At 35.9% G+C, this 9146-nt stretch overlaps 1 long non-coding RNA gene across 1 annotated transcript; it reads right to left on the bottom strand.

Annotated features, from left to right (window-relative positions):
• Window positions 1–5743: 5743 nt before the first annotated feature.
• Window positions 5744–6398, bottom strand: LOC110887207. Its single transcript, XR_002563144.2, has 4 exons — window positions 6324–6398; window positions 6180–6239; window positions 5974–6091; window positions 5744–5898 (listed from the first exon to the last, which is right to left on the bottom strand). It is a non-coding gene; the product is annotated as an uncharacterized LOC110887207 (long non-coding RNA).
• Window positions 6399–9146: the final 2748 nt, after the last annotated feature.

The following is a 9146-nucleotide window of genomic DNA, read 5'->3' as shown; positions in this document are numbered from 1 at the left end:
CATTAGGAGTTATAATGAACCCACACTTTATGTCAAGAAAGTGATGAGTAAAGGAATTATTTACGTATGTTTGTATGTTGATGATATCATCTATACTAGTCCCAGCAGCAGTCTTTTGCAAGAGTTCAAAGAAGGGATGATGAATGAGTTTGAGATGACTGATTTGGGTCTCCTTAAGCTCTTTCTTGGCCTGGAAGTGTATCAAAACAATCACAGGCTTTTTGTTGGGCAATGCAAGTATGCTGAAGGATTACTTGAAAACTTTGGAATGACTGGTTGTAAAGAAGAAGACACTCCTATGAATACAAATGAAAAGCACAAGAAGGATGATGATTGTGAGTCTGCTGATGCATTGACATACAAGAGCTTGATTGGAGGTCTCATGTATTTGCAGCATACAAGACCAGATATTAGTTTTGCTGTGAATTTTCTTTCCAGGTTCATGCAAACTCCTAATAAGATTCATTTTGGGGCTGCAAGAAGAATTCTGAGGTATATTGCTGGTACTCTTCGATATGGTCTGCGCTATGAGAAGAATGTGGCTGTGAAGTTACAAGGTTACACTGACAGTGATTGGGCTGGATGCTAAGATGATAGGAAGAGTGTGTCTGAGTATACGTTTTCTCTTGGAAGTGGAGTTGTGTCCTGGTCTACAAAGAAACAACAGTCTGTAGCTCTGTCCAGTACTACTGAGGCTGAATACATCTCAGCTACTGGAGCTGCATGTCAAGCAATCTGGTTGAGAAGGATTTTAAGTTATTTAGAGGCTGTTCAAAATGAGCCTACAGTCATATGGTGTGATAATCGTTCATCAATTCATTTGTCCAAGAATCCAGTTCTAGATGGGAGGTCCAGGCACATTGAATTAAGGTATCATTTCATTCGGGATATGGTTAATCAGAAGCAGGTGGCTCTTGAGTATTGTGGAACAAATGAATAAATGGCAGATTTGCTTACGAAGGCCCTATGCAAAGAGAAGTTTGTGAAGTTTAGAGAAATGCTGGGTGTTAGAGAACTTGAATTAAGGGAGGGTGTTGAAAGTAATTAAAGTTCTCGGTCTAATTTCAAGCATGCACGTGATTATTTGTGAATTCAATAAAGCCGTTTGAGGCTGTTGTGATTGTCCGAGTTTTCTGGATCTCTCTATTTTCTAGGAGATAGCCGTTTGTTATTTTGTTATTTACTAGCCGAAGATCCCGCGATTTTCGCTGGTGGCTTAACACAAATATATAATATCTACTGGCATTGAATCCTCAGGTAGATCATCATTTTTGTTCTAGGCCTTTCCAAACTTGGGCTTCACGTCTAAGTCTAAGAACCCGCGAGCTTCGCGGGTTGGTAAAAGAAAATTTCTTCATTAATACCGCTGACATTAAATATTTTGATTTTATACACGGTAAAAGACAACCGAACATATTAGATTACGACGACAAATTGAAATATATGAATATGCAACAATAACAATTCATTGAAAATCTCATTATAAACCACATTAGTTGTTTTATTTGTAGGTTTCTCGTCGTTGTCAAGTATTAGTAGTTTGACCCTATCTCGTGTTTTCACCCTTGATAAAGCAACATACAATTGACCATCAGAGAAGACAGGTTGTTTCAAGTACAAACCAACTCTTAAAAGTTATTGGCCTTAACTTTTGTTGAATGTCATTGCAAAACATACGGCCAGTGGAACTTGCCTCCTTTAAAACTTAAAATAATTTGTAAAAGCACATAAAGCATGTGTAATAATTTCATGATATAATATAATTTCACACTTACATTAGCAAAGTATAGTTAAATATAACATTGCAAAAAAAACCAAAAATATCTATCTCCAATTTCGTTGTGTAAAGTAAAATGTTTAAAATTTGAATATCCTTCGTATCGAAATAAAAGGAGTATTAAATAGAGGACATACAATGCTTCCATGTATGGACATCCCTTTTGCTTTTAAGCTCAAAAATGCACTCCGAATGCTGGCAATCGATGTAAGAATTTCAAAACAAAGGTTGTTGCAGAAAATTCACCATTGTACATTTGAGGCATCCTGCAAAAGTTGGCGTAAATTAAATATCCTCCTCTTGCACGTGTATAACATGTGTCTAATCATCACATAGTTGAACACAAACCATGCGAAAGTACCGGTACCGAAAGTATCAGTACATCATTTTAATAGAAAACATTCAATAATGAAACTATATTACTACTGTAACAAAATATAGATTATAAAACTTCAAAAAATTAGGACAAAAAATGTTTCGGCTCAACCCGATTTGCTCCGACCTGCATATGATAATGACTCGTCTTGACTCATTACGCAACCCACCCTACCCATGTCTAAATTATAGTAATTGTATGGATGGATTAAACACATACCTCATTGTTATATGCAAATAAAAAACATACGGGGTAATAACTTTTTGCAATTGGTTGATTCATCTCAAGATCCAAGTAAGCTATATGTAGTCTCGAATCTGTAACAAAAATGGAACTTCAGTATATTTCTTCTTGATATGTCTAATTCATTCAAATGTAACTTCAGCAAAAACCATTTTCATCCAACTCACCAACTTCATCCAAAATTTTGAGTTAGATAAGGGGTATTTATGTCATTTTATATGTATTAATACAAAATAAAACACTAAAACTAAATATAATATAAAATAACATGTATAAATTAAACCCACCCATTTATAGCCTCACCTACTCTTTGGGATTTTACTCCTGATCATCAGCCTCCACTTGGTTCGTTTATGCTTAGTTGTAATCATTTTAACATGCTCCTTCACCTCCTTTTCCATCATTTCCTTATCTAACCAAGAATAAACAAAACAAAACCAAATTAAGATTCAAGCAATTACATAGATAACTAAACTTCGATAAACAATCCTGAAAATCATACCTCTATTAAAGTTCTGAGTCCTTAGGGTAACCAAATAAGCTGGCCCGTTACATTGAGAGGCACAATCCGCCAGACCAACAACAAAGTGGACCAACCTATAACATTTTATAATCTTTAAAGTTCTTTTTATGCCAAAAGTACAAAACTTGAGTTGAATTTTCATTTTGATCACCTAATTTCCTCCAGAGATATTAAGGGCACCATACTTGACCACCACTTGTAGTTGCATTTTTCCTTTCTTCAACATTATCTTCAAGCCTATGATCAATTGTGAGTAGCGTTACCACACCAGCCTATTTGTCTAATATGCATCGTGAGCCCCCGACAGATTCAACAGTTATAGTCCACTCGTCAATCATAACGGATGTAACAGTCATACCAGACGTCTCGCCTGAATACCTTAGAAATAAATAAACGCTAGAAGTGATAGTCATTTGGCATTGGCAACCCCCAAATAAGAAACAAATTAGAGCAATTTTTAATGTATCGGTAAACAACACAAATAGTACAATGATTTCTTCAATTGTCATAGATCAAAAAGTATCTGTCCTCTCTCTATTTTATAGTGGGCTTATTAACTGGAACAAAGTCGAGATAGAAAAAATGAAGATAATCGGATAATAAATCAGAAAAAATGTAATAAAATGTCGTGGGCTCTGGTGATAGGAGTGTATTTGTGGTTTGAAATTCAAATGTTTGACAAATTCTAATAAATGAAGTATTTAATCTAGACAACCGTTTTGTTAGATCATAATACCATTTTTTACACCCTTTGATAATCCTTTTTGAAACTAATTATTTGACCACATAGTCTGATCCACAATGTATTTACCACTAAAAACTTACTATAGCAATTACAAGTCACAATAATGACAATCGATTTCTAAACACATATTTTTACACCCCACCGCCAAAAACCTTTCAGATTACTATAATATTAAGACACTTAAAACAATTTATTACATGAAGATTGGGTTTTGATACTCACAATTGTTGGTATTGGTAGAATATTAGTGCTGAAATTGTTCGGATCTTCGAAGAAGGATTCTGGCGTGATGTAGAGGCAATAGCGTGACGTAAACCACAAATGTTCTTTAATCGACCCGTTTAGCTAAAAATTGTCCCATTTATCTAAAATGGTGAATATTTGAGTTAAAAGCATGTATGTGTGTGATTTTAAATTTGTAGGCAATTACCTGGAAGATCTTCTGAAGATAAAATATTGGGGTCGGCTCAACCCATTCTGAAAATAGCATAAATAACTTAAATCGACCTGTTATCCATCCTGCCCGACCGAACTATTTTGCAACCCGTATTGATTAGGGTAGATAGAATAACACAATACATATTGTCTGTCAACTTATCTCATTAAGCATAATTGAAAAGGCATTCTTAACATAATTTATAAATCTGTATTGGTTATTGAATAATTGGAATCAGATCAGTAGCGATAAAACGTGAAAACGTGACGAAAGAAATAATATCTCGATGCGCTTAGGCTGCTTGAAATTGTAATGTATCACTCTCAATGGTGTTAAGTGTTTGGTAAAATGTGATTATATAATGAAGTAGCAAGCAAAGTAAGGGCACATAAGTAATTTTAATCTACCTTTTGGTATAATTTACCTTAAGGGAAGCTCCACTAACTGTAATGTTGAAGGTTTTAATATTCAGTTTAATAGCCGTATGAAAATTTAGGGCTAAATTTGTACAAAACTGTGTCTCAAGCCAATCTAACCCTGACTCGCATAAGAAACAATACATGTTTTAATCTTATCCATTCAAACCCGTTCCCCACCCGATCACACCACCCCCAATATAAATTAATAAAATGAATAAATAAGCACAAAATTACTACCCGTTTCAAGTGGTATTATGTCTTCTTGGAAAAGCTCTCGTTAATGTGTTAACTTTATAAACTCCATGAAGAACAAATAATATACAGTTGAAAAATAGATCAAGGGTCTGAAAGTCACAAAAAAGTGTTTTTTAATGCATAAAATATCATGGCTGAATTTATTCAAAATATTCCGCTAAACTGGAATAACACATTTTGTAATAGTATTTGACATACTATTTATCTACAAGAAACTTAGGCAAACATATGTGTGTTTAACCCAACTCGACCAGACCAGTTTTGACCCGCACCAAAAAAATTACCCGTTTGACCCGTACCAGACCTGTCATTTTTTCACCTCTGAAAAGTATGTTCACAAGCTACATGAGAATGTACTACCGTCTCCTCTAATCCAATAACACCAGAAGCCAACAACTTAGTACGTTCATCAGCTGCATTACATGCTAATCTAATAACCCCAGATACTCATTTTTTATCAATTTAAGTTTGTTAATTTTCTTATTCGTACGATCGGTGTTATCGATCTATGTCATGAGACTTATAGTTCTTCAACATGAATTAATAGATCATCAATTTTGACGGTTTAATCTGAACCCACGCGGAGAGATGTTAACTTACTCAGGCTACAACTGCGTGAGTGATCTGGAGTACATTAGTAATAGCAAGAACAATTCCAGTTGAACAAAAAATAAGCCAGTGCATAGATTAAGACCGGTAAAGATTTATAAAAACCACATAAAAGTTAATTAAGAAAAAAAGCTTAATTATGATGTAACTTTTACCTTTATCAATAAAAGGAGAACAAAAAATAGAAGGCCGCGTCTCCGCTTCTTCCGCCACAAACCCTCGATGGTAATTCGCACGGAAGAACCGGATTCCGGCCACAAGAATAAACAAACCGACCCAAACGCTGTGGCCATAATCCAGATGATTGCACAGTGTCCTTTTTTGTCTCTTTGTCGGTGGCATAGGCCACCAACCATTCATTATAAGATATATTATAATTAACATACCTCCAATTCTTCTAGTCGCTCTTTTTCGTCTTGTGCAAGTTCTTCAGGCGTTTTTGTCCTGTTTGACGGGCGAGTACGCATATCCAACACCATTTCATTGAGTAGTTTATCATAAGCATCAGCTTTTTCCTGCATTATATTGATTAAATTCAAGATAATAATCTAACGCATCAAAACCACGACTAATTTAATACAAGTCTTTACCTGATCAGGATCGACTTTTTTTAGGATAAACATTCTTAACGCTCTGCAAAGATGTAAATTGCTCGTCCAATTTTTTTATCAGCTGGTCATTTTCTTCCTTGTCCTTAGCTTTCTCAGCCTATGCATATAAAATAATAATCACGATCAAAGAAATTTTTTAATAATAATGATAATAATAAAGAATTTATATGATCAATGATCTAAACCTTGAAAAACTTGCTTTTGTAAATTATCTCATCATAGACCTCCTTTTTACTCTTCTGCCTCTGTAACAATAAAGACACCACATTAATCGAAAAATAAAATATGCCAGATCAGCAATTAAATAATCCAACTCGTCTCGCATTTACCTCTCCACTGGGTTCCGTTGCATGAGCACCAAGGGTGCCATCAGCGCTAAGCTGTTTTAAGATAACCGATCTCTCTGTAGAAAAATGAAAATTATGTTACGGCATATTAACATAATTTCAAACTACTAACTAATTAACATTTAAGAAAAGTTAATATGAACATACTCTGAGCCCCTGCTACTTCTTCATCTTCCTCATCTAACGGATCTTCATCATCAAAATTGTTGGTCTGTTAGTGCATTTAGTGTCTGTTAACTTCGTCTTAATCGAGTCTTATGTATGGAACTAGATAGATCAGGGCACGGAAATCTAGAAAGTGTGAATTTGATGTAATTCCGCTTGAAATGACCTTCAAGCGAAATCAGATTTGTTATAATTCCGCTTGAAGCTAACATAGTGATTTCGCTTGAACTGTTTGGAGCGAAATCAGGTTTCGCTTGGCGATGTTTCAAGCGGAATCACCATCAGTATAAATAGGTGATGTATTGTGTCATTTGGAGCGGAATCAGGTCATGTATTCTGAGCCGAGGTGCTGTTCGTTTGTCATTTGAACGTGTAAAAGCTCAGGAAATCAGTAATAGAAAAGAATTGAAAAGGAACAAGCTGTTTGACATTGTTTGCATTGATTCCACCTTTGTAAATGATGATGAAGTACTCATACTAACTGTTTAGGGTCACCGGACGATCCAACAAGTGGTATCAGAGCTCAGGACGAGGAGTTCATACCAAACCAATTCAGTTTTGATTTTACTGGATTCTCTCACTTCTACCCTTTCTTTTCTGATTTGAACAAGATTTAACGGTTGAAATGGCCGAAATTTCACATATATCACGTAAAACATAGTTTTAAGAAACCCTAGAAAGAATCAGGCCAAAATTCGGGTTAAATCTGATAAAAATGAACTAAAACCTTATTCCGCTTGAGCGAATCATCTTATTCCGCTTGAATCTGCTTTGTTATTTCAAATGGAATCACTTATTCCACTTGAAAGTGCTGTTGCTTTTCAAACGAAATTAGATTCTGCTTGAGTGATTCAAGCGAAATTAGCTATTTCGCTCCAAAGTTGATTCCGCTTGAAACCAATCTCTGATTTCGCTTGAATTCTTATTCCGCTTGAAAAGCTATCTCGCTTGAAAAGCTATTTCGCTTGAAACTCTTTTCGCTTGAAGTTGTTGTTTTCAAAAGTTCAAAAATTTTCTAAGTGTTTGTTGATCGTTTCAGGTACTTGGAAATGGATGATCTGTTCATGAATCCATTTTGTGAAGTGTTTTCTTATACCGGTGGTTTGGGAGATGATACATCGAAGAATACTAATGACACTACATCGACATCGAGTACAAAGAAGATTCTCTCTGATGCAATGAGCGTAGAAAGTGCATACGGAACATATAACAAACCTCCAAAGTTGATGGCGATCGAAGATTATAATCGGTGGGCTATGAGATCTGAGGAGTGGCTTAAAGCATTCGCATATCTAAGCTGGAAAAGTCTAAAGAATGGTTACACCTCAGGAGATCGAAGTGGTCAAAGTTTAGTAGAACCTGATGATATTGAAAGATACGTTGCCGAACAAAAATGCATAGCGTTGATTCATCAGTCAGTCAGAGATGATATAATTTCGTTGATCGAATATGAGAATTCAAAAGATCTTTGGGAGAAACTGAGGGTTAAGTGTGTAGGTAGTGCTGAGATTGTAAAAAACAAAAAGAAACTGTTACGTAAAGAGTTTGATTTATTTGGTTGCATGAAGAATGAATCTGTTTGTAAAATGATCGAGAGATTTGGGCATCTGAAGATGGAGCTGGCTAGACATGGAATCACTTATACTCAAGAGGAGTTGCTCGGCAAATTGTTTGATTCGTTGCCGAATGATCAAGATTGGCAATACTTTGCCTTGATGTTGAAAAATACTATCAAGTCGCCAGAAGAGTTGACTGTGGATTTGCTTATTGAAAGACTAGAAAACCACGAGTTGGAGATAAAGAAATCTAAAGTCAACAACCCAGCTAATCAGCAGAATGTGGAGCTGTACTACAGAGGAAATCTACCAAAGACTGGGTCTCCAAGAACAGCGTTTTCTGCAGAAAGCTCAAATATTGTGAATCATGAAACTCCTCACAGTGGTTTCCACAGTGGATCTTCTTAAACAACTTCAAGTCAATCTGCATCAAAGAACTTATTTCAATGCAATATTGCTGTGGATTTAAAGAACGCTCAAAACTTCAGCGAGGAATCTGCAAAGCAACAGATGGTGTTCTTAGCTTCTGTGCTTGAATCGTATGAGAGCCTTGTGGTAGGCAAGATAGGCAACACCAACCTAACAAAGGAAGACTGCAATCAAATAGATCCTGAGGAGATGGAATTGATCGACATAAGGTGGTGTATGGCCAGTGCAGTGAGAAGGGCACAGCGTTTCATGGAGATTACGGAAGACAGCTTATTGGTGGACCTTCTACCAAGTTAGGCTTTGACAAATCAAAAGTGACGTGCTTCAAATGTAATCAGAAAGATCACTTTAAGCGAGAGTGCAGAAATGCTTTCACTGATGATACTGCAAATCCTTTTCGAGAGGATTATTACAAGAAGGCAATTTATAATCAGAACAAGGTTGAACCCCCCAGGATGATGAAGCAGATTGAAGACAAAGAAAAATCCAGAGCTCTTGCCATTATTCATGACGATGAAGGTTATGACTGGAGTGAGCTGCTACCTGAGGAAGACGCAGTAGGTTATGCTTTTGCAGCAACAACAGAAATTAAACCTTTCAGAGACACCAGAACAACATCAGAAAAAGCAAATGATAGACAACAGAGAGCTCAATA

The sequence above is a fragment of the Helianthus annuus genome, chromosome 11 (assembly GCF_002127325.2).
Source record: "Helianthus annuus cultivar XRQ/B chromosome 11, HanXRQr2.0-SUNRISE, whole genome shotgun sequence".
NCBI classification, from domain to species: Eukaryota; Viridiplantae; Streptophyta; class Magnoliopsida; order Asterales; family Asteraceae; genus Helianthus; species Helianthus annuus.
Note: the sequence above shows the minus strand (reverse complement) of the source record. Positions and strands in the feature narration are given on the sequence as shown.